This window comes from Enhydra lutris, unplaced genomic scaffold (assembly GCF_002288905.1).
Source record: "Enhydra lutris kenyoni isolate GAN:26980312 unplaced genomic scaffold, ASM228890v2 scaffoldscaffold11, whole genome shotgun sequence".
Classification (NCBI taxonomy): Eukaryota; Metazoa; Chordata; class Mammalia; order Carnivora; family Mustelidae; genus Enhydra; species Enhydra lutris.
Window position 1 is genome coordinate 13,231,917 of NW_019154095.1, and position 26,378 is coordinate 13,258,294.

At 42.3% G+C, this 26,378-nt stretch overlaps 1 protein-coding gene across 1 annotated transcript in view; it reads left to right on the forward strand.

Moving 5' to 3' along the window:
- Positions 1–1,268: 1,268 nt before the first annotated feature.
- Positions 1,269–26,378, forward strand: part of LOC111144452 (teneurin transmembrane protein 3) — a 494,164-nt gene continuing 469,054 nt past the window's right edge. Inside the window, exon 1 of the mRNA XM_022498770.1 lies at positions 1,269–1,408. The gene's annotated coding sequence lies outside the window, so the exon portion shown is untranslated. The remainder of the gene's footprint in view (positions 1,409–26,378) is intronic.

Sequence of the window (26,378 nt, forward strand, 5' to 3'; positions counted from 1 at the left end):
GGTGAATTATTCTTACAAATTACCAACCACCTAGAAAAGCGAATGAAGAGGCTGAACTCAAAATATAATATTGGTAACTGAAAATTATCAGTTCCCGGATCATAATGGTTATTCTGATGCCAGGAAATAGTAAACAATATTTGTTATCCAGAGCTTAATTCATGTATTTGTAAAGTAGTCCCATATTAAGCATGAGCTAAAGCCCTAGACACTGATCGGGACTTTCGTCATTGCGAGCTAGTGAAATACTCGACATTGTCATCTAGAAAGTTGTAATTCTAAACACCTACATATTTTTTAAACAAAGTCTTCCAGAATTCCAGCACGAAGATGAACATAGCCCTTCAGAAAATCATCACCTTTGGGGAGTGACGACTGTTTCGGCATCGTGATGGTGACAGTCTTCTCTGTCACCGCCAGATTAGGTGACACACAGGAGCTCCATCTGATGAATGTGATGATGACCCAGTGTTTGTACCTCGGTGTTTTCAGTTACAGATTTACTTCATGGGACTTAACTCTAAACTTTTGTGTTTTTCAAATAATAAATCTACTTCTAAAAGAATGCGTTTTTTTCATCAGAGAGAAGAGGAAAATGTAAGAGAATAGGATATCAGCTTTGGGGATTATGTGCAAAGACTTGTTCTGAAGAAGGCTGCTATAAAAGCAGCGTAGCCAAATTGGGGGCAGTCCCCCCCCCCCAACCAAGACCACTTGAGCAGTGCTCCCACTCACCTAATTCACAAGTTCCCCATATGTTGGTGTAAACACGGGAGTGGCTTCCGATGTGTGTGATCACAAATGACACAGTCTTCCTGATCACAGTGGGTTGTCACCAGCCTTCCACCGAGGCCGGAGAAGAGGCTCCTTTGAGAACTCCCATAATTGATTTCGAGGATCCCCAAGTTGTTCTAGTCACTTTTCTGAATAAAAATTGTCAAAATCACAAGCCCAACCACATATTATTCTGGAATCAATGCATCTTTTGTAAGAAAAGAAAAGGGGGGTAGGCATGAACACTCTGCTTCCAAGTGATTGATACAAGTGAAGATAAATAATGAGGAACTACATTTTTTTACAGCAATTAAGTGCCATACCTGATAATCTCATGCCTACATGGCATTTGTAATAACTAAATGACACAACTAAATGAAATTTAAAGGGTTTAATTAGGCAATTTTATTAAAATGTCAAAAGCTATTTGCTTACTCTACAGAGATGGTGAATATATTCAAACTTTATTATCCTTTATTTTTTTTAATTCAAAGAACTCAGAATGTTAATGCAGAGATCGTGAAATGGACAGAGTTTGGTAATGCTCATTTTTGACAGGTCTGAGAGGTGATTGTTACTTTCATGTGCTTGGGGATATATGCTGGTGTCTGTGTTGATCTGCAGCCATCTATCTGTGAGTAAAGAATCAGTACTGACGGACAAGTCATGCCACAGCCCAGACTGCTCAGTCCCCAAGAGGGTTCAGGCACCCTAAGGGAAGCAAAGAAGAGAGGAGGGAGATGTTAAAGGAAAATGATTCATTTCCACAAAGTAGAAATGTGAAGATACAAAGACAGTCGACAAAGGGAAAATGGAAGTATGGTGCATGGCTGTGACTCTCCCAGTTATCTTGAGTGGATTGAAGGTCTAGGACAGGGGGTGATGTAGAGGTTCCCCAAGTGGAGACCAGCACAGGTGCCAGAGAACGAGACCCTCCTCTTGCAGCCGCCAGCCCTTTGTGAATACAAAATCAGACAGACCTCCTCTGTGGTCTTCCATTTGGCTTTCTCTTCCTCCCCATCTGAGGTTAAAAACTGGGGAACTGAGCCTTACAAATTGAAATTGAAGGGACTTGTAGGTGGCTCAGTTGGTTAGGTGTCTGCCTTCTGCTCAGGTCACGATCTCAGGGTTCTGGGATTGAGTCCCACATCGGGCTCCTTGCTCAGTGGGGAGCCTGCTTCTCCCTCCACCTGCTGCTCTCCTGGCTTGTGCTCTCTCTCCTCCTTTCTGACAAATAAATAAATAAAATCTTTGTTTAAAAAAATGAAATTGAAGGGACTCTCAAAGTGTATCTAATCTCTACCCTTTCGCTCAGGAAAAGCACTTTCAAACAATCCTCAAAAGTTTCCGTGAATGGGGGCGCCTGGGTGGCTCAGTGGGTTAAGCCTCTGCCTTCGGCTCAGGTCATGATCTCAGGGTCCTGGGATCGAGCCGCGAATCAGGCTGTCTGCCCAGCAGGGAGCCTGCTTCCCCCTCTCTCTCTGCCTGCCTCTCTGCCTACTTGTGATCTTTCTCTCTGTCAAATAAATAAATCTTTGAAAAAAAAAAAAAGTTTCTGTGAATGAATGAATGAATGAGTAAACAGATAACACAGGGAACCAGGGTAGAAGGACATACACAGAAGCCCACACCTCACACCCCAGACCCTCACTTTCAGGAAATGCTCATATAGAGTCTATGGGTTAAAGTCTATTCTACTTATGATCTGAACCCTCTAAAGACAGACTCTATAATCAAGAATACTCTTAACGCTTCCTATTCTTGAAGGCCATTTCGGCATCGCAATCTCAATGGCACTACCATGAAACCTCTCTGAGAATGGTATTATCCCTGCATAGGACCTACGTCATGGATCCTGACTTGATTGACATAACTCTGTTAAAAAAAAAAAAAAAAAAAAAGGAACATAAACGTGAATCATAGGTAGTGTTTTTCATTCTATTGCGTTATTTTAGTTTGAGAGAAAAGGATCGAGCTTCTCCCTTCCTTAATTCCTCCAAGGCCTGCATCCTCTTATCTCTGACTGTTTTAAAACTGTAGTGCTGGAGGTAGAAATTCCTCATGCAAAGACAACTCGCATCTCGCCGGCTCCTAGTGTTCGCTGTACAAAATTGCGTTCCCTTAAAATGGGGCTCAGTCTTTTTAACCCATTCGTTATCACCTCACACAAGACTACTCTTCTTTCTTGAGAGTCCAGAGTCTGACCACCCCCTTCGTAAGTGCTATTGAAAAGACCTTCCCTTAAAACTTGCTCTTGAAGACTGTCTTGAAGGCTCTGTTGATTCGAAAGGACCCTGGTTCAGGGTCAAAAGAATTGCATAGGAAACAAAAGCTTTCCTTTTGGCCCCTTGGAATGCTTGCAAAAGAGCCTCGGAGGAGGCCCAACACGGCACATACGGGTAGGTCCGTGGGGGCATTTCAATTCCTGTCACAGAAGAAGGGGACATGTCCTTGAAACTGTGTTGCCTGCTTTTCACCTGCATTAAGAAGGAGGGCACTGTGAGAGAGGGAAACAGTAGGGATTTTGAGATGTCTTGATTTCTTTGCTGTGTGTGATGCCGTGTCTTTGGACCTCAATCCCATAAGCAGTGGCAATATTTTCACAGGACTTCCCATCTCCAGTAAATTGTACAATAGTAATTAGTTCTCACAGCATCCATTTGACTAAAGCATTATTATCCCTGTATTATAGAGGGGGAAAAAAAAACCTGATTTGCCAAATCCCACAAAGAAAGTGAATGTCAGAGTGAGGATTATCGCTCAGGAGGGTCTAAAAGTCTAATCTCTGCTCTGAGATGATTTTTTTATTTTTAATTTTTTTTTTCCTGTAGGAACAGGTGCCCTGGGGATTTACCAGGTAAATTCACTAAGGGTGTGTGAGTGTAGGGTACAGCTCTGCCCTGGCTGAGTCTCTGTGACCACTAGGCCAGTAGAAGCTGATTAGAGGGCGCCTGTTTTCAGAAAGTCCCATCAGCAAAGATATAAAAGTATGAGATGAATTCTTGTATGAGGAACATAGCCAAAATATGGGTCTGCCCGTTTCCCTATCTACCCTGTCAATGTGTAGGCTTGTTATGTATGGAGTAGACTTATTTTGGCAAAGGTTGGCTAGACGAAGATATTTCATTCACGCTTCTTCCCATAATAACAACTCATTTATCTGCAGGACATTAATGTCAGGAAATGAGTAGAGGAGATGGCCCAGGAGTCTACAAATAGCCCCCGCCCCATATTACTGTAAACCATTAACGTATGGCCAATATGTGTCGCTCAGTCACTTACCCCGACTCAGACATAGAGATAAGAGACTTGCACCAGACTCACCAGGGAAAGAAGCAAATAAAATGAGACCAGGGCAAATCTGCTAGAGGCCAGCACGCGGAAAGCCATAGCTGGGCCCTTGGAGAGCCAAGGCCAAAACAGAACTATAACCAATACGTAAATGCTCAGAACTCCTGTCCATCCGAGGCAGTGTTCTCTGGCACGGGCGAGCCATTTAAGCTCTGTGTGTAGTCTTTAAGGACAACACATTCTAACTGCTTTAATGGTTGCTCTTCGTCACATAAACGTAAATGTGCATTTACCCAGGGAGTATTTCTTGAACTCCTGGGGGCTCTGACAGTTAACGAGACAGAAGGGCACCTGTCCTGATAGAGTTTATAGTCCGGGTTGGGGAAAACAGTATACAAGAGCACACGTGATGTAGTGGCTTCAGCTGGTGATGAGCCCTGGGAGCGAGACAGAGGGCTGGGAAGGGGAGCAAGAGGGGAGAGGTCGGGGGCCTTCGGATATGGGGGTCAGAAACATCAGCTTGGGCATGCCCGTGCAGTGAAGGCGGAGAAGCCAGCTGGGCCAGGATCATTCCTGACTTGGAGAGGAGCGCAGTGCGTGAGCTAGGGGAACAGAGCAGGAACAAAGGTCAGAGGCAGCAGCCACCCCCTCATAAGACCCGGGAGGGTCCCACACAGATCTGATTGCAGTGCGTAAAAGGGGATTCATGGTGACTTGGACGGTTGATGGTGACTTGGAGGGTTGAGGAGGGTCGTGATCCGGGTTGGGGGAATGAAGGTGGCATTAACCAGGATGGGGATGGGGGAGAATGGGTGGCGCAGTATCCTCGGGGGCGGGGGTTGGGACAGAAACATCTTCCAGACATAATAACAGAGTAACTAACACTTGCTGAGCAGAGTCCAAGTGCTGGGCACTGAGCTCTCTCGCTTGACCCTGTAGCATCTCCGAGAGAGACAAGCGTGATCGTTCTCCTCTCTCGCAGCTGAAGAAGTTGGGGCTGAGAAGGTGCAGGCTTCCGCCTGTGATATCGAAGCTCATAAACAGGGTAGCCCTGGGGGTGCGGGGATGGGGCTGAGCCCCCATGTTTGGCTCCAGGGTTCATGGCCGTTCCCACGGGAAGCCCTACCTGGCTGATTTTTGAAAGGTAGATAATTCAGGCAGGGCGAGGAGCCCCAAGAACTGTGACCAGAACATGCTGTTTTTTACTCCGGGGAGAGCATCAATAACAGGATATGGGTACAAGTCCCGGCTTTGTTTCCCTTAAACTCGATATCTTTATTCTCTCTAACATCTTCTGGGAAGGCAGTATTGATCGTACCACATTTCAATAGTACATGCTGATTGCGAGGAGGAGAAAATGTGTACATTCTGGTAGACAGCAGGTGCAAAACAATTAAAGAAAACTTGGGACAAAAGCCCTCCCGGAGTCTGACTTCCCCCATTCAGACTCGAGGAGGAGGCCACATTCAGCACCAGGCAATTTCAAACAGTGAATACCTTGTTTTCCACGGACAAAGGGACTGTGCAAATTGAGAATTGTGAAGGAATGCCAGTTTGGAATTTGAGCTTTACAAAAATATTTTGGTTTAAATTTAATTAAGGAGCTTTGTCGTCTAAAGATTAAAGCGTAAAAAATAGTTATCTTTCTGGGAAGGATGTTCCGGCTGTTAAGGCTTTAAATGAGAAGAGCATCTTCTGGGGCATGCGAACAGGTGTTCTTTCCTGCAAAGACAGACGTGCTTGAGCAAGAGTCAATAAGAATGCAGAAGAAGGGTATGGGGGGCCGTCTCGCTAGAGGCCGGAATTACTGAGAAGAACAATCTGGAAGGAAAGACGTGGGGAATGCTGGCATGATACTGTCAGCCCTCGAAGGAGCTTCTGGAAAAGCTGAACTAAGACAAGGGTATGAGTTGGTGGTAATTCCTACAAGCTAGTCTGGGTTTTAAATTGTAATCTTCTTATTTCTGTTTAGTGTCATAAGGAAAGAAACCAGAGGCAAGGACGAAGAGCGTTTCCCCAGAAAGGAGAAAGGAGCCAATCCTGAGCATAGAGATCTTTGTATATACTGATCCCTACGAGCTAAGAAGGGACGTACTCCTTGACACAGCAAGCAAGAACGAGATCTGGACAGATTCGCCGCCTTCAGGGAAGATTATTCGAAAGCAGAGTAGACAGAGGCCCTGTTTTGGGAGGGAAAGTAGGGAAGTTAGGAGGGGGATGCTGCTCCCCTTGCCTACCTCCTAGGCCACCTCCTAAAGCAGGCTTGCTTAATGGCAGCCCCCGTGCATAGGACCCCTGTTTTGACATGTACATGAGCTTTGGTACATAGAAATCCTATGGAAGGAAAAGCAAAAATTTTTGACATTGTCCTTGGGTTCTGAAACTTGCAGGATAGTGATTAGGATTTGTTTTGTTTGGTTGGTTTTTTAGGATTTATTTTTTTTTTTTTATTTGAGAGAAAGAGAGAGAGAGAGATACTGAGTGGGGGGGGGCAGAAGGAGAGAGAGAAAATCCTCAAGCAGACTCCCCCCTGAGCATGGAGCGGGCCACGGGGCTCGATCCCAGAACCCTGAGATCCTGACCTGAGCCGAAACCAAGAGTCAAACGCTTAAGCGGCTGAGCCACCCACGCACCCGCACAATAATTATTAGTTTTAAAATACACATAATAGGTGGGATATCCTGAGGTTAAAGGACTATTTCAGAGTTTAACTCAAGTGGTCCCTTATTGGTTTGTTCAGGTTTTTTTTTGTTGATTTGATCGTTGATTTCTTTTACTTTATTTTACCTTATTGATTGTTCATTGGTCGGTTTTCATTGTTGTCTTATGTAACGGTGAAGGGTTCCCTGCTGTGTGCCATCTGCCCAGAACCTGGTTGGAGGACCATTCTTGGACATTCTCCCTGCTGAGCAGGGAAGACAGAAAAGGGGCAGGAGTGGGTCATGATACTGGGTGTGAATTAGGTATCTCTCGGACAGGCTGGAAACTCTTCAAGGTCAGAGATTACATCATATTCCCAGCACCTGCCATACTGTAATCTCCTCCCATCCCAAGATCTGTGGAAATACTACTTGACTATTTCAAATGACATATGCATTCATTCACAGATTTTGACTGTACATCTGTATTGTGGCAAGCAGTGTCCTAGGCCCTGGGAATAAAATGGAAATAAGGTTAGGGCATTCTCATGGCATGTGTGTTTTGCTGAGGTAGTAAGGAAGTAAACAGACGAGACAACAAGATAATTTCAGAAGGTAGTAAGAGCCATTTTATTTTTGTTTTTATTTTTAATGGAGGTGTAGTTGTCATATAATATTGCATTAGTTTGAAGTATACAACATAGTGATTCAACAATTATACATAATGTGAAATGTTCACCATAATAAGTATAGTTACCATCTGTCACCATACAAAGTTACTACAATATCATTGACTATATTCCCTATGCTGTATATTACATTCTCATGACTTAACTTATTTTATAACTAGAAGTCTGCACCCCTCAATCTCTTTCACCTTTTTTGCCCATTTCCCCCCAGCCCATTCCCTGTGGCAACTCCCAGTTCATTCTCTGCATTTATGAGTCTGTTTTGGTTTTTGTTTATTCATTTGTTTTGTTTTGGATTCCACACATAAGTGAAATCGTATGGTGCCTATCTTTGTCTAACTTATTTCCCTTAGTATAATACCATCCAGGACCATTCATGTTGTCCTGAATAGCAAGATCTCATTCTTTTTTTTTTTTTTTAAGATTTTATTTATTTATTTGACAGAGAGAGACCATAAGCAGGCAGAGAGGCAGGCAGAGAGAGAGGAGGAAGCAGGCTCCCTGCTGAGCAGAGAGCCCGATTCGGGGCTCGATCCCAGGACCCTGAGATCATGACCTGAGCTGAAGGCAGCGGCTTAACCCACTGAGCCACCCAGGCGCCCCGCAAGATCTCATTCTTTCTCACGTCTGAGTAAGACTCCATTTTGTATACATACCACGTCTTCATTATCCATTCATATATTGATGGACACTTGCTTTGCTTCCATACCTTGGCTACTGTAAATAATGCTGCAAAAAAAAAGAGGTACGCATATCTTTTTGAATTAATGTTTTTATTTCCTTCAGGTAGATACGCAGATGTGGAGTTACTGGATCATATGGTAATTGTATTTCTAATTTTTTGAAGAATTTCCATACTATTTTCCCCAGTGGCTGCACCAACTTAACATTCCCTCCAGCCATGCACAAGGCTTCCTTTTTCTCCACATCCTCACCAACACTTGCTATTTGTTGTCTTTCTTATTTTAGCCATTCTGACTGGCGTAAGGTGATATCCTACTGTGGTTTTGATTTACATTTTCCTGATGGTTAATAAGGTTGAGCATCTTTTCATATGTCTGTTGGCCATCTGTATGTCTTCTTTGGAGATATGTCTATTAAGGGCAATTTTAAAAAGCTGTTATGTGGGACACCTGGGTGGCGCGGTCAGTTGAGTCTCTGACTCTTGGTTTCAGCCCAGGTCATGATCTCATGGTCATGAGATCGAGTCCTGCGTAAGGCTCTCGGATCAGTGCAAAGTCTGCTGAGATTCTCCCTCCCTCCCCCTCTGCTCCCTCTGCTCATGCTCTCGCTCTCTCTCAAATAAATAAATATATCCTTTAAAAAAATGTTATGTGTTGGAGTAATAAAGAAGCTACTTAAATTGGCTGATCAAGCAAAGCCTCTTTGAGAATGTGAATATGTACTGAGTCCAGAATAAGAAGAAATTCCCAGGTATCCAAGGATTTAGGGAGAGGACCTTGCTGATGGAGGCACCGGCTAGCCGACAGAGCCTAAGTGAACGGCTGACCTTTGTTGTTTTCCTGGCATGGAAGGGCCAGCATCACTAGGCAGACACATCATTTCCCATTTAAGCATGGGGCCTAAGGGTATTTTGCCCTTTATGGTCAAACCCAGATGTTCCTTATTGACCTTTTATCAAGTGGAAAGAATGGAATTCAAGTAAGCTGAAGTAGTTATCAGGTAACCATATATGACATCATGTTTTAGCATTTCAAAGGGTAGAACTCTGTTTAGGATGTTTGCCCCTTAGCTCTCTCTGATATAAACATTTGTGATAATGTGTTGAAAAGAGCATAAGGTTTCAGCAGTCCTTTCACTAGAATGCTACCCTATCTGGGAAAAAAAAAATTGCATAGTGGATCATTTGTTTAAATGCCAAGAATCAGTAAATAGTATAAACAAATTCTCAATAAAATCGTCAGAGGTATTTTCCCACTGCAAGGAAATTAATCATTGCCATATTTTTAAGTGCTGCTGTCCAATTTTTTAAATAATGTACAGCATTTAGCTTTGTTATTTGCCTAGAGAAAAGAATGTTTCAATGAAAATTGTCAGCTGAGTTTTCTTAGGTTATCTGATTTTCCGTTGTTTATCTTGCGCTTATTATCTTTCAAAGTGACATATTTAGTATAGTCTGTGTGTAGGTACAGACCTTTCCACTTGGCAAGTTTCGATACCTCTCTGCTATGCATGCAGTGTCTTAAATAAAATGAAAGGAACTGAATTCTGTGTTGGTGACAGCACCACCTTGTTAAACAGAGCTGGGTTAATTTCATTTATTATTATTAAGAAGAACAGTATAGAAAGAGCAAGAAGCATTTATAAAGGACCTACTTGGCAGTGGCCTCTCAGGTCTATGTTGGGACAAAATGTCCTGACTTGAAAATAAAACAGAAATTTTAAAAACATAGCTTTACTGGGAGGTCAGGTCCCACAACTGGGGAGTGTTTAAAGAGAAAGAATAAAAGAGGCAATAATAAATTTTAAAAATCTGCAATGTGGTCAGAATAAGATGGAGTTTGGTGGGATTAATTTATGTTGAATATTCAGAGCAAGATTAGATAGCAATGTTAACCAAATCCACAGATTTTCCTGGGGTGAAAATATCTCATTTCAGAGAAACCGTATGTTAGGCAAGTATGTTCATGGAGGTAGAGGGGCTGGGGGGAGGGGGGAGGGGAGGGCGGTTTGTTGTTTTTTAAAAAAAAAATTTTATTGTTCCCTTTTCCATCTGTTACAGGGAAATCAGGTACTTCCAAGCACTCTTTAATATGACAACTGTTAAAAAACAAAATTGTGCATTACCTTTTGGGCTGCGAGCTGCTCAAAGGTAGACAAGATAATAGGCTTCCTGTTCAGAAAAAAAGAGTGCTGTTATCATTGTTTATTTTTATAGCTACTCTTCGCTCATAATCGAGCAGACCCTGTTGGCTGAGTCATTTGCCTAGACATCTCCTGGGGACAGATGAGTTATCAGAGCCACACGGTGCTGCCTTATGAAGGGGGGACAAAGGAGGCTAGAGTCCCAGTTCCCCAACAGATCCAACTACTGAAGGCAAAACTGCTCTCCTAGCCAGTAACATCGCTGCCTTTTTCCTTCTTTTACCAAGCGGCCTAGCTCTGGCAATAGATGCTGCTCCACAGGCAATTTCAAATTCCAGGCCCCCGAGGAAGTATTTAGAAGAAGCCCCCCTATTTAAACGTCGTGCAAAATTACTTACATTACGTGTGCTACTTAGGGAGAGAACGTGCAGGGAGCTGGGGGACTCCCTCTGCTGCCTTCCCTGTTTCTGTGGTTCTCCTTCGTCCGGCCTCAGACTTGTCTCTTCCTTCTTCCTTCCTCTTCTGCCATTTACATTTTTCCTCCAGAAGTGAGGAGGAAGGAACGACCAGAGCTACGGGTAAGAAGCTCAGAGCATCTGGGAGGCCTGTGTCACGTAGCCTCTCTGATTTTCTGTCTCCTCGCTGGTGAAATGGGGATGACATTAATCACGATCTCTTGGGTGCATGGGCCACCGTGAGCCCCAATCAATGTTTGCTTTTGTTATTCCGATGATGAAAGGGGGGCTGTGTAAGGGACAGGAGACGCGCCTGGGAGCCAAGTGTCCTGGACCCAACTCTGCCCCTGGCTGGATTATCGTCTGACCCCTCCCGGGGCCAGAAGCCCCCCAGGTGCAAAATGAAGGAGCTGGAATAAGCCCCGTCCCTCTGTGACATTTCATGATTTGATTAATTTAATGCAACAGGCTCGTACAGTGGAGCTGGCGTGTCGTCAATAGAGATGGAAATTGGTTGAGCACCAACTGTGTGCCGCGTGGTGCTAGTGTGGGTTTGGGGGATAAAAAGAGATTTCAGACAAACCCCTGTGTCATGCCCGGCACGCTCTGTGTTTTGTGCTAAAACCAACAGCACGGTCCGTAAGTGCCGCAGAGGGGAGGCTATGAACGAACCCCCAGGGGACAAACACAGGGAGGAGGGGACCAGAGCAGAGCAGTTGGGGCACAGGGGCCTGGGCGAGATCTGCTACGAGACCAAAGAATAAGGAAGCCTCCACACGGCACTGCACAAACCAACCGTTTAAAGATGCTTAGCTGGGCTAAGAAAACCCACATCAGTTACTAAAATTACTGCCTTGTCTTTAATGATCTACAGTTTCCTTATTTGCTCTAACGCTTTGCGCAGATCACATATTTGTTTCTTTTTTTTTTTTTTTTTTCCTGGTTGGGCTTCAAAAATATTCCTGTTGAATGTGACAGATTATACATATATAGGTGTGTGCATATAAATAGAGTTACTGCTTATGATGTGGTTGCTTGGAATTATTATTAGTATCATCCTTAGGATAAAATGGGGATCGGTACTCTTCATACCTTAGAAGCGTAATGAAATTCATTACCTGGATAGGAGATTTTGAAGGCAATGCCTGTTTTCCCACGTGCGATGTGGGATTTTGTGCCGTGAGATGAGATAAATGGATAAGCCATCTTGGAAGCCTTGCTAAATTCACAAAGCCAGCCATCTATCAAGACAGATACTCGTGTTTACATAATTATTAAATATAGAAAAGAAAATGAGAGCAGAAAATATGGATGTATGTAATGTTTATGAGCCACTTACGTAGTCCCTGTTTCCTTTTGTTCTTTTTTCTTTTTTTTTATTCTCTTTTGGATGCTTTTCTTTCCTTTTTCTGTCCTTCTTGGAGAGTGCTCTCTGCCCATCGTGGCTGCTCCTAGCAGTCTTTTTGCCCACATGCTTGAGAAGACTCGTCTTCAGCCAGAACCCCAGATGCTCTGGGCAGCCCGCGGTGTCCCTGGGGAATGCTTTCACATTTTGGCCCTGCTGGGCCTTCAGGCTTTCATATCCATTTTTATTTAATATCTCAGTCCAGGGTTGACAAGGCTGTAAAATGTAGCCTCAACACATGCAAATTGCAGAGATTTCAGATTTCTCTCTTTCTAGAAGATTCTTTCTCTGCCTGTCATATGGAGCACTCCTGCACGCAAACCACGGGCCTGTGGGCAGAAATTTCTTCCAGTCACCTTCTCGGAGATAGGCTGGTCCTTTTACCACCCAGATTCATGCAGAGAACAAATGCAGCGTCCGTATGTGCATACACACACACACACACACACACACACACACACACTTGACTTAATGTAAAATTTTTATTTTATAAAGCCTCTCTGCGGGTTTAGTCTTGGGGGGAGGGGGCACACTGCTTCTAGTCGGTCCGTCTTGTCCCCAGAAGTCATGGTCCCCAAGGTTTTATATTCTCGAAAAAAGCAGACAAGAACACTGAGGCTGCCTCTTTTGCACAGAATGGAGTTTCTCTTCAGTTTTAGAATAGATAATTTCTATTTTTATGGAAAATCTATTCTTACCAAGTATGAACCTGACTCACTGCATAAAAATAAACTTTTCTGCTCCCTTTCATGTTGCGCATCAGAAGCCTTATTCCGGTAGCCACATCGCACTGCGAGTCAGCAGGGTTTGGAAAAATAAGCACCATCCAGACACCTCTTGCTGGCTTCAGCTGTGGCCACGAAGCGAGCGGGTCGAACCGTCTTGTAACTTGATTTCTCTGGGGGTCATGTCTAAAAAGGGAGATTTTCAATCTCTTTTAGCCACAGAATCTTTGAAAACTTGGTGCAAAACTGAGAAGAGTGGAAGGACAGAGAGAGAGAGAGGGAAGAGTGGAGGGTCTTTCTTAAATGGGAGTGAAGAGCTCACCTCTTTGCTCAGCAGCCTTTAAGACATTTCCAGGAAATCCTCCAAGGAGTCCCAAAGAGCAGAGTTTGTCAGCCAGTAGGCCAGGTCAATCTTCTCCATCTAAACTGAGATGGTTCTGGAAGATAGGAGTGACAGGCAACATTCTCTGGTGATTGTCAGCCCCTCATCTGTCTTGGGTAATTTCTCCCATATACTCCTCCTGTTCCTTTTTAATTTTTATTTATTTATTTATTTATTTAAATATTTTATTTATTTATTTGACAGATACAGATCACAAGTAGGCAGAGAGGCAGGCAGAGAGAGAAAGAGGAGGAAGCAGGCTCCTCGTTGAGCCCCGACCCTGGAATCATGGCCCAAGCCGAAGCCAGAGGCTTTAACCCACTGAGCCACCCAGGCTCCCTGTCCTGTTCCTTTTTAATAAAGTAAAAAACTCATTGGGTAGGAGATTAACTTCTAGTCTCTTCCAGGTCTTTGAGTTATACAACTGTCATTTTTTTCTTTAACAGGGACCATCCCAGGCAATCTGGCACATCTGGTCACTCTGTCTCTGATGATTAACTGGGACAGATTGGTAGAGTTTCCTGCAGTTGGGAGATATTTAATACTATAGTAACATGAATTTTCTTACCATTGGCTATGTAATTATCATCTTAATAACAGATATATTTGAAAATATTCCCATAGATTGGACATAAACAAAAAATATGACCTTTTGGTCATTATAAACTTTTTCTAATATTAAACTGAAGACAACCCAACATTGAAAAGAAAACAATACTACTGGATTCTCCATTCACCTTGAATATCTTCCTACGCAGACAAAGAAACTAACACATTTAATTATAACTCTGATGTGCCAAGTTTCTTAGATGTTATAATAACACATTGTTGTTTTAAAATTTAATTCTTTTTTTTTAAGATTTTTATTTATTTATTTGACAGAGAGAGATCACAAGTAGGCAGAGAAGCAGGCAGAGAGAGAGGAGGAAGCAGGCTCCCTGCTGAGCAGAGAGCCCGATGCGGGGCTCGATGCGGGGCTCGATGCGGGGCTCGATCCCAGGACCCTGAGACCACGACCCGAGCTGAAGGCAGCGGCTTAACCCACTGAGCCACCCAGGCGCCCCTAAAATTTAATTCTTATCAGGAGTGTGTTAATCATTGTCCAACAACCAAGTTTTTATTATTGCCAGCTTTTCAGAAATCAACAAGAAAAGTATGGCTTTACAGCAATAAAATGCTTTATAATTCAGATACCGGTAGGCTTGAGGTTGAGAAGTCCATAGGTCTCACAGTACAGTCTGCTTCCATGGGCATGTCCATTCCTAAGCCATTTTGGAGGGACAGGCATCTTCAAGGTCACTGCTAAGTTATTTCAAGGAGAATTGTCAGTTATATTTTTATACTGAGTTCCCTGGTTTCTCCATTGTATGAGTATGTTCTTTGTCTTCGTGTGCTGTGTTAAAAAGCAAAGATAAAGTTTTTCATTATCCTTCTATCCCGAGGTTTGCATTTTTTTTTCAAGAGTAGTTTCAGTGTGTTAATAACATGTAAATATGACAATCCAGAGTACTTATCTGTCATCAGGAAGTGAAAAGTAGGTGTGGAGCACCGATGTTCTTTTCTTTGTCTGGGACCTGAAATTTTTGTCATAAAAGTATAAAAGAAACTGAATAAAAATTCATAGTCAAATATCTCCTGGCATCTGCTTACATCAGTAATATATTTCCTGAACTATTATTTTAAACAAAGAATAAAATAGAATTGCTTCCACTTTGTCAATCTACTGACAATTTATAACAATGAAAATACCGCCTAGTACTTGGATAATCGAGTAAGCTGTGGGTTTCCTATTTTGATAGGTTAGAATTTATTTATTACTTTTTAAAGAATTAGATAGTGGAGCGCCTGGGTGGCTCAGTCGGCTAAGCATCTGCCTTCCGCTCAGGTCATGATCCCAGGGTCCTGGGGCACAGCCTCACATCAGGCTCTCTGCTCAGAGGGGAGCCTGCTTCTCCCTCTGCCTCTGCCCTTCCCCCTGCTCATGCTTGCTCTCTCTCCCTGTCAAATAAATAAAATCTTAAAAAAAAAAAAAAAAGAATTAAATAGCAACAGCAAATCTTTTCCTTTGTCTTCTTTTAAAAGTTTATTTTTAATTGTATCCTAATTTTACAGATCCCTTCTTGTCAAAAAATGCAAATTATATAATAAAGCGCATCTATTTGATCTGCACTTTCTTTAGAGTTTACAATGGTGGTTAAAACAGAGGGGAGCTTTGTTTCCATAGGATGTGTGCCTTGCTTTGTTGCAATTATCTGTCATGGTTACATTGTTATAAATGACCCGTGCTGCTCATTCTGCATAGTCTCTGGTCGGTTGACATTAAAATAGTGAAGGTTGTACTATCTGTACTCAGTTCTTTGGATTAATTTAGACGTAGTAGTTCATTCTTAATTCTCAGTAGACTCTCCAGGATCAAGATGCATCTGTAAACATTTCTGGCTCGCCCCTAAGAGGGGAGTAGTAACACTCACCCCACGAACTCCTGAGTAATTTGGAATAAGAAATCGCATCAGCCAATTTGCCTTCTCCATAATTAACAGGAATGAAGAAAAACAAATGAATGCTTTAATACAGAGGTGTATGTGGGAAATAAAGGTTCTCTGAGATTTGCTGTGAATTACTTAAGTGAAAAGAAAGGAATAGGAAAGTAATTTTTGAATGTAGGTGGTGGGTATATGGCGGTTCATTGTCCGTTTTTGTTTTTTCTTTTTTTGAATATGTTTGAGATCTTTTACAATAAAAAAGAAGACAGGGGAATTGTTTTTAAGCAGTGTAAGAAATATTAACCCAGAGATGTCCCTGAATGCTGGTCTTCTGACTCTTTGTCGTACGTACTTCGTTCTTGGAGGGAGTTATGGGCATTACTTTGCAAGGTCATGTTTCTGCGTCAAGTGTTTATTGTATGGCTGTTTAAGAACTTTAAAAATATTTCCCCTTTACCGAGTCTGAATTTATAAGGCATGAGAGAGTTTAATTAGTTAAAAAAAAAAAAAATTGAACCACTTAAACGGTTAGAGCTGTATTTCAGGGTTACAAAAACTTGCCTCGGTCCACGGACTGGTGTCACTTTCAGGTGGAAATGAATGAATGAAAGTTGAACATGGCCAGATTGCCACTTTTCCTTTCGACTCCAAGATTATAGGTTGCCTGATTCCAAGTTTGCAAGATTTTCCAGATGACCCAGAGGCGCATAGTCACAGGTGTTAATCTCCCATAAACAGCTTGTTATCATTTTGATTTTTGGAAACATTGCACGTGAGAAGTAAAACACCATGAATGTCCAGGCAGCCTGGTATTTTATAATATTTGTGGATTGGTATTGGTTGATGGTACCACCAAAGGATAAGCCGGGGTGTTTTAAGTACATCGAGGTAAAATGAATGGGAAAACGCCGAGCCTGTGTTTATGACTGTGGAAGGAATCTGACACTCCATTGCACGCTTATTATTTTTCATACCCTAAGCTAAATAGACTAACGGCTGTTAAGAAACTATCAGGGGAAGCATGTCAAACACTAGGTAGATCATGCAATCAGACTGGTGTCGGGTTGGAAAAGTCAGAAGTCGGGAAGGGGAAAAAAAGTGACCTTGTCCTCTCAACATTGTCTTTACACTGAGTAGAACAGATGAGATTGTGAATTATTCAGAGCACTGAAAGCTTATAATTGTTAGCAGTGGTGGCGACAAAAGAGGAGAGAGACAGGACTATTTTAGTCCAAATGTCTGATTCTATTAACCATCAAAGGAATCGTTTCTTAAAACCATCTTGGGGAATTTGGGTGGCGTGGACCCCATGAAGAATCTTTTCCCCTGTTTGATACCTTTTTTGGGAATCTGGGTCAAAGAGGCACAAGTTAATATTTAGCATAGATTTTTGGAAATGCAGAGTAAAGGAACAAAGACACTCTAGGGAGACGATTTGCTGTTTCAGCAGGTAATTGTCTGGGGAGTGAGTCTCCCATGAAACATAGCAGAACCTCTGAACTCCAAGGGGGTCTCACATTTTATGGAAATGATCTTTTCTTATTAGTAGCAGGTTGAATACGATTTTCAGCCTAAAAGAAAGTATTCTTCTCATAGTTACTAAGTGCAATTTTTTAAAAATGAAGTTTGTAACATAATAATCATGTAGTCTTTTATAGTTTTAGTCATTTCAGATGGAAAACGGTATGCTTTTGTAAACAATTTTATTCTATTCACTTATCTGGCATTTATGAAGGGAGCCTTTACTTAAAACTAGTTACCATATTAAGTTTAGATTATCTTGAAGTCTACTATGGATTTTAACTTTATGGGCTTAAGTGGTATTATTTTTAGAAGTGCCTTTAAAGTTCATTTGGGATTTTTCTTTCCAAACTGAAAAATATTTAGATTTCGCTTTCAAAAAATCGTAATATTGATGGCATTTTAAAATTTCCATGACATATCTAAAGCACGGTCGGTGCTTATGTATAGAATTAAAATTTAAGATCAGAATTACTTTTAAATGTCAAGACTTGAAGAAAGACATTTTAATAATATTTACTGCATATTATAAAATGTCGGGGTTTTTTTCTATCTTAATACATTTTATAAAGATTGACTTACAATGTCAAAAGTCATTTTACTTACAGAATAAATGTCTAAAATACTTATATTGCCCCCCCAAAATCACTTGGTTTAGTCCCGAATCTCCTATCTCCACCAATAATGTCAGAATAAGCATTTCAATAAAGCATATCATGTTCCTGTGTTCCAGATTCTCTTCTAAATTTAGAATTAGCATGGTTTTTTTTTCCTTTTTTTTGGTGCAAAGACTATTTTAAACTATGTATCCTTCTCTCCATACAATCCTTTTATTAGGGTGAATAGAAGAGCTTCAAAATGATAGTGTTTCATGGGACAAGAACAGATCAAACGTTCCCTTACAAAGTAATCTTGATCACTGTTTTCATTCATTTCACTGTCAGTAGTAATTACCTCCTTGTTCTCTGGCTTCACCATGGGGTCTTCATTTATAAATAGATATAAATATATATATATGTGTATATATATATATATATATATATATATATATATATATATATATATATATATATATTAGGTTCCAATTCCTAAATTTAGTTTTGAAAAAATAAGGCCAGCATTTGGTTGTTGTGGAACAAATCTTCTACCCAACCCCACAAAAGAATCTCCTTTGACTCCACTCAATCCAATAGTCATGACCATTTTTATATCAGACAGAAAATATGATCAGGGGCAATAAATAGTTTTCTGTAGAAAGGCGAGTGTTCTGTGTCCCTGTGCTCTGATTTCGGCAGTGTGAGAGTTAGAGTGGATTATAGACCTACCTGATCCAAAGAAGACTCCCAGTCTTTTAATTAAATGACTTTGAAGAATTCATTTTTTTAATTTTTTAAAATTTTTAATCTTCTTTTTTATTTTTTTTATTGTGGATTTTAATATTATAACTTGTTTTTCATGAAAGAGATACTTGGAAAATGATAAATATTTTTCTCATCTTAAATCTCAGGTCCTTTGTTCATCGATGGTTGGCACAATGCATATATTTTCTAATTGGGGGTTTCTAGAGAAATATTGTACCCTGCCATCTTCCCCATCAATGTTCAGGCTGAGTCTCAGGTTCCCAGTTCCCAGCTCTTGGGATGTTGTTATAGCTCTTCCCTATAGCTTAAATAGAAGCTTTGGGCCAAGCATAGCTCGTATTTAATTGTTAACTAGTGGAAAATTCATTATACCTAAGTCAGTACTTATTTGTAGATTCTTGAGGAGTTTGGTGGGTATGTCTGTTCATGCTGGAATTCAATACAACGAATTAACCTTTGTATCATAAATATAATTATGTTTCCTATTTAATTTTTTGTTATGTGTGTGTACATGTGTGTTTTTTGCAAAGACATGAATGTTCAGCCATTTATTTCCACACTCATCTATCTAGGCTCTACTCTGTGCCTGGCGCAGTGAGGTACACAGGGACAGTAGAAGTCCAGGTTCTTACTCTTAAGAAGTTATCGTCTACATCTTAAGGCAATGTGTGGCTATAGGTCAGCATGAGTTACAGGATGTAAGAGCTTGGAGGTGAATGAGGAAACTGACATTTTAAGCCAAAGGAGCTGGGAAAGACCACATGGCAGTCGATGGAAAGAACTGGTGGCGGAGGCTGGGAAGGTTTGGGTGGGTAAGACAGATGATGCCTGCAGTCTGGGCAGAATTGTGGAATTGGGAAGGGGCGTGTCCACGGAGTCAGGCTTTCGAATACCAATTTGCTGGTATTAGAAATTTCTGCTCTCTCCTCTGACTTTTCCTGAAATGGGTGAAATTCTAGTGCTCTTGGATGGCTTTTGATGTTTCTCTTGCTAACAACAACTGGCAGTGGATAGTCTTTCTGTGGTGGGTGTCTCTTCAGGAGACACGTCCTAGACCTTCTCGTGGCATGGTCTCCTGAGAGCGGAGATACATTCTTCCTTGAACTGTTCACCCAGAACCTCATCTCGGCAATTCTGACCGGCTCACAGACGCTTGTTTCTGAGATTTCCTAAACTGGAGGGCGATGCCTTTCCTCACAGCAGCCGGTCACTCTGTACTTTAACTGATCAGTTACCCATTTATTTCCTTGAATTGACTGGGATCTAAACCAGAGGGACAATGTCATGTATGTATCCCCAGATCCAGCCACAGGATGTGGTACGTGGTAGGTGTGCAGGGAGTGCTTGTTAACGGAAGGAAGGAAGGGAGGAAAGGAAGCTAATGAATCATCAGCTGTAGCATTACCTCTTTCCTCCCCTATAGCTCCTTTTCAGGGCAGCTCCAGAAACCTGGATCTAGCGCCAGAGCTTAGCATAGGAGCCCTGAAATTTTGGGAAAATGACTGCATTTTCCATGTCCTTGGGACAACTCACTCAGCCACTAGCTTGTCTTTAGAATTCCCAGAACTACTGCTAGAAGTTAGATGGTCATCAAACCAAACTAAAACTATAAGTTTTTTTTTTCTAGTTTTAAGTCCAAAAAAAGTCTTTGAATGACTAGTCTTTTTTCACAGACTCTCTGACCCGTAAGAGAGTCCTAGAAAGTGGACTCCATGGTTGCGTTGACTGGGGAACGTTCCCGTATGCAGGTGAACACAAGCATGCACGTCCCTCAACACCATCTGTCCTTGGCTCTAGGTTATTTTCCGGAACCTCCTCAAAGAAGGTCTTCAAGCAGCAGACCAGGAAAGAAAGCGTGAGAGAACCTGGTCACATTGGGATACACAGTCTTTGTACAAGAACAGTTAGAACAGCACAGAGACTAAATGCCAGGAGACCCTGGGAAAATAAGAGACAAGAACAAAGTGAACATGGGCTTGAGCAGTGAGAGTATCTGCCATGTGCCAGACCCAGTGTGGGACGCTTGCACCTGTTCCCTCATTTAATTCATCACAGCAGACAGCAAGGCTTAGTGATGTTATCACCCCTATTTTACAGTTGAGGAAGTGATCTCAGAGAGGTTGTATAACCTGCCTTAGGTCACACAGCTAATTTGTTGTCAGAACCATGAGTGAAAGTGAGATCAGTCTGACTTCAGAATAGACATCCTTTCCTCATCCTGCTGTCTTCTCTGAGCATGGGATGTGTGAACACAGACACTCCTCGAGAGACTGAGGAGCAAAGCCCGGGGACCAAGACACTCCTCGAGAGACTGAGGACCAAGATGCCACCCAGTCAGACGCAGCCCAGAGAGGTCATGTTCACAGGGAATGTTCTCTCCGGGTGCTCTCTACTCCCAAACACAACCAGAGCTCAAATTACATTCCATGACACATTTGTATTATTCTCACCTAGAGTGATTTTCTTAGCAATCTTACTAAAACTTGGACATCTCAGGTAAGGACCCATAAAAATGTTTTCCCCAAGACATTTTTTTCTGCTCATCTTCCTTTTCCAGCCCATGAAAAAGCTGTTTTTGACATATGAGTACCTTCTGTTGTTTATAGGACAACCTACAAAGCTAAGGAACAATTGGCACCTTTACATTTCTTCCGATAAAAAAAAAATATGCAGCTATAAAGATGTTTGGTAAGAATGTAAGGTCTTAGAAGGTGACCATATTGATACCTGCAGCGAAGCTTCTAGAAAAACAAAAGCATAGAGCCGTTTGCGAAAGGTGGTCATTTGGTGTGGCACTGTGGGAGCCTTCTGGCCATAGTGTCCTATCCTGACAGACACATAGGGGATATTTTCTATGTAAAATTCCCCTTTAAAAAAACGAGAAGAAGTGCACCTCTTGACAATAAAATTGTGTATCCCCCAGAGTTTGATTTTCATCTGCTAGGATCCAGCCAAAGAGCGGAGATGTTTCCCTGAAATATTTTGTGTTAGATTTTTTCCGCTGTGACCAAAATGTTCATGTTCTGTGGCTACTTTTCATATTGTTAGAAAAGGACTGTGTCTGTATCAGCCACCGATTCAAACAGACATGTTTTTGTCACAGTTCCTTTGAGATCACAGATCTGCTTGGTCCTCTGGGCAAATGCTTCCTGCTTTGATCTTTTCTCTCTTTCTCCCTGAAAATAGGCACTGAGCACTTGCTATGCGTTATAGGGTCGGAGGACGTAATGCACAGGTGATTTGCTCCCTGCCCTCGAAGAACTGGCAACGGACTTGAGAATAGATGAACAGACAACCCGTGTGGCTCTAGTGTCACGCACACAGGGAGCGCGCTGGGGTCCATGTGGGCCTGGGGGAGTGCCCCGAGGTACCCCCCAGCTGGGAGGAGCGCAGGGACGCAGTGGGGTGGGGACTCCCTAATACCTACGTCATTTTCTTAGGCGCTCAGAGCCAGGGAATTGCACCATCAGGATACGAAAGTTATACTGCCCCATGGGTGTCTTGGGGGGTGGGGGGCAAGGGATCGTCCTGGGGGATTGGGCAGCAACCTCCAGACAAGTCCGATTTGGTAAACGGAGGCAGCAGCGTAGAGCAGCCCATTTTCAGAGTACGCCTGGCTGCAGATGCTGGGGGTTTGGCTTGCTTCCACTCCGGGACACCTGGAGATCACGGTGGGTGACTCGCGGACAGTGAGGACAATGGAAGACACATCTCTCTTCCTCCCTCTCTTTCTTCCTTTCTTGAGTTATGGACGTTGGCCAGGCCCAGGGTGTTCCAACTGGACAAAGATGAGGCTTGCCACCTTCCAGTGAATCCTGACGCCTTTAACCAAAGGGCGAGAACGGTGGTGATAGAGGTCTTCTCCCAAGTTTATATCCCCAAGACTCTGGACCAATGAGAACAGCAGACAAAGTTTGCCCATGACACCTGCTCCCTTCCCGTTCTGGACCCCGACATCCTGTAACCCACTCCCGCGTTCTTCAAAGGCCCTCACCTGAGTCCCTTCCAAATTTTTCCTCCCTTTGGCCCACCTCAATCAAAACTCTCTTTCCCTGAGCCCTCAATTAATTAGATCTGATTATCTAATTAAACTAATTCGCACTGAGGTATGAATGAGGCCTAACCCCCCCGGGGGCATTTGTATTTTAAAAGAGGAGCTTGTTAACCCAAATGCCTCGATAATTAGTGGGATGTGTGGGGAGACGTTTTGGGGGGCTGGGAGCCTTCCTGTGCCCCCGGCTTCCCAGGCCATCCCAAGCTTGGGTGAACCTATGGATTTCCCCCACCAGAGGAGTTAAAAGTGTTAGAGTCAGCATTGCACGTGTCCTCCATGTATGTCCTACCCCCTCCGCCTTTGACAGCTGGCAGAGTTGAGAAAAAAAAAAAAAATGTCATCCCTTCTTAGAGGTTTTCTGCTAATACTGTGAATCTTCAGTGGTTGCTGCGAAATGCTTTCTTTTCTTAGAATCAGCCTTCCACGGCTGAGGTGGAGAAGGTCTGAGGCTTCCTCGTGGCAAAATTAGAACATTTGTAGACCCACCCCCACAGCAGCTACCCCAGCTACCCTGAAATCGTCAACATTCACTCCGGTGGTTTCACCCTCATTTAAATCCCTAAACAGATTCTGTTTTTCTGGGACTTGGGGTTTTGTTTTTGTTTTTCATTTTAACTGGAAAGATAGAAGCATTTGTGTTGCAGCCCTGAACTGACAAGAGGCAGACATTGGCCAAAGCAAGAAGGTCAGCATTCGAAACAGCTTTCAAAGCCGGGCTGGTCATGTCTCGCTGTGGTCCTCTCTGTGAACAGACAGAAAGGCAGTTTTGTTCCCCAATGCCCGTGAGCTAGAAGCGAAGTCGTACATTCCAGCAAGATCCAAATTAAGGAAATGTTCTGGGAATCCAACCCCAAAGCTTACGTGTTACTGACCGCTGCCTTGCGTTTTCTAAGACTTTCCATTCGAACGGGGGATTCTCTCGTATAGACTCAACCTAAAAATGTATAGGCTGCTCTTTTTTAAAGCTCTGACTCAGAATTCCTGAAAATAAGAACATGGGCACTTAAAATGTATATGCTCATTATTGATCGTTTTGTTCAAGCCCTTCCTAGATACAACATTTATTTATACTCTTTGCATCTTTTCTTGTTTTTCAATGCATCTGAAGGTCCCTTGTTCTTAACACGTGGAGAGATAAGACAGAGGCAGGGGTTACGGTTTGATATTCTTAACAAAGAATTGGCATTTTTCATTCCATTTTGAGGGACGGATTAAAAGAATTATTTTATGCGAATGCTAACCGATTTTATATACATTCCTGTAATATTTAAATAAACTAAATTTCCTGGAAAGATAAGAAAAAGTGAGGCATGTTACTGATAATATTAGGCGTAGTGCAGCGTTCACTCCAGAATACACATGGAAATAAGTGGGGTATTTGCTTTTCCAGCCCTCATATTTTAAGACTCTAAGTCTTATAGCAAAAACAGCAATATTAATAGAGCAAGGCCTCAGAAAACAGCCTATATGCAAAAGCAAAACAAATAATATGACAAAAAGCAGTAAAAATTGTGATTAAACCTTTCAGCCAGTTATTTTTCATTTCATATGCTATTCGAGTTTTTATCTTTATGTTTTGCCTCGTGGAAGAAATAAGCATGACATCTGGACAAGGCATTCACAGGGGAGGCCGTAACTGCTTACCGTGATGTTTTAGCTGTCAGGGCCTGAAAATTGAAGTAGGGGAGCAGACCAGCTGAGGACAAGCAAAACAAGGTTACACTTCTTAAGTGATTTGGGTTCATAGATACATACAATAATTTTTTAAAATGATTATGAAATGATTAGCATCCTGTCATATTTCATTTTATCCAAAACTGTCTGTCTCACTATTAAATAAATGGAAGCTCTTGTAGGGTGTCTGATCAAAGTTGATTTTTTTTTTTAATAAAGATGCAAAATAAATCATGAAGGGATTTTTTTCAATTATACTTGAATCCTATGGGTTATTTTGGTTTATCAGCAAGCTATACATCACACAAGAAATTTCTGAAGCAGAAATGTTTATAATCAGATGTTTATAATCCTTGGTCTACCAAAAGAGTCACCGCATGCTAATTGTGGAGTTTGTCAGAGAGGAGACAGTTGGGTTTCTAGATGGCATAGACTCGTGGTTCAAGTGTATACCTCTTTGTTTTGGGATCAGTTAATGTATTTGGCGCCGCTGCATGCCCGAAGAGTCAACTTATTTAAATTGCTGAGTTTGATTATGATATCTTACTTACTCTTTGCCAAAAACACTTCTTTAAAAATATTACGGGATTAAAAAAAATCTCATTTTCCTAGAAACAACGTGCTTATGCTTATTTGCTCTTAATTTTCTGTGCTGTCCTTCTTTGTTTAGCTCTGATTTTGGTAGAATAGCCTCCTCGGAAATAAAAACTTCCATTTATTTGGAAGGGAAAGGAGATCAAGGAGAGAGGAGAAATCAGAGACATACATAAGTGAGGGAGGATGGGTCACATATTATTCTCATTCGACACAATATTATATTGTTATTCCCTTTGAATTTTAACTGTGAGGCACCAGTGATAATATTGTTTACCTCATTGAGAGGCATGAAGAAGACAGAGTGCAGAGAGAACCCAACGTAGTTCACGGCAGGTGGTGATAGCCCATACGTGCTGGATTCTGTGTGTCTCCTCTCTCCTTGTGAAGAGCTCCAATTCAGAGAATCCGACTGGGTTCAGAATGGAAACCCCAGTCCTGTGTATCAGAGAGCTCTGTTGGACTGTTTGCACTAGTATCTGTCAAACCCAGTGGCATCACCATTTTCATAGATCAATAACAATCGAATATTGGTATTTCATATGGTTTGACCCAATACGGAAATAGAGCATTGACACAATTATTCAGGTAATAGAGATAAATACATTCTTTTGTGAATTGTCTTGATCTTTGAAGTAAATATACTGCTTATACGTGAATGAATTGTTTTATTTCTGTCCTTCCTTTCCACAACACAAGGTGAAAATAGTAGCTTGCCGACTTGTGGTTTCTGGTCCCGTCTTCATTACCTCTTAGAGAAAAAGGCTGATGTGTCCCTGGATCTTCAGTGTCCCAGGCCTGCCAAGCTGCCTTGCGTCAGGACACACCTGCTTGAATTCCCAGGACCACATACTGACCGCGCACCAACAGTGGCTCTCCATAGTGTTGAAGCTCCCTGATTGTGTTGTTGAGACTCTTTGTGGTGGCAAATCCAGATGGGGTCAGATCGCCTCCTTAACTGTGGTTTGTTGTGTGATTCGGGGGAGTGTAGAAATAGGCTTTAGGGCAGCGAGGCCTCAGAGAGAGTGGGAGGGTCCTTCAAAAACGCCCAAGATGCCAGCACACGGCTGATTACTGTGTCTCAGTTGCTGGGACAGTTTGAGTGAGTCATTTCCTGCCCCTGTGACTCTTTCCCTTCCCACTCTCACTGCAAGACTCTCACAGGCCTCCCCTCTTCTCCTCGGCCCCTGCCCCTCCTACGCATGGCCTGTGCGTGGCTTCTCTCCAGGCGCCATGACGGCTCAGCTCCCTGCCTTCTCAGCAGGGAGAATGGGGGTGAATGTGAATGGGGGTGAGTTGTGCCTTGCAATGTCAGATTAAATGTCACTTCCTTCAGTGAGAACCATGTTCTCTAGCTCACCTCCTTGCCTCCTTATTCTATGTTTTAGTGACCTGGTGTGTTCACAGGACGCCCCCCAACACACACACACAATTTATAATAATTTACTTGTCTGTTTCTTTGTTTCTCTGTTCTCCACTATTCTGGGACTGTACCTAGCACAGTG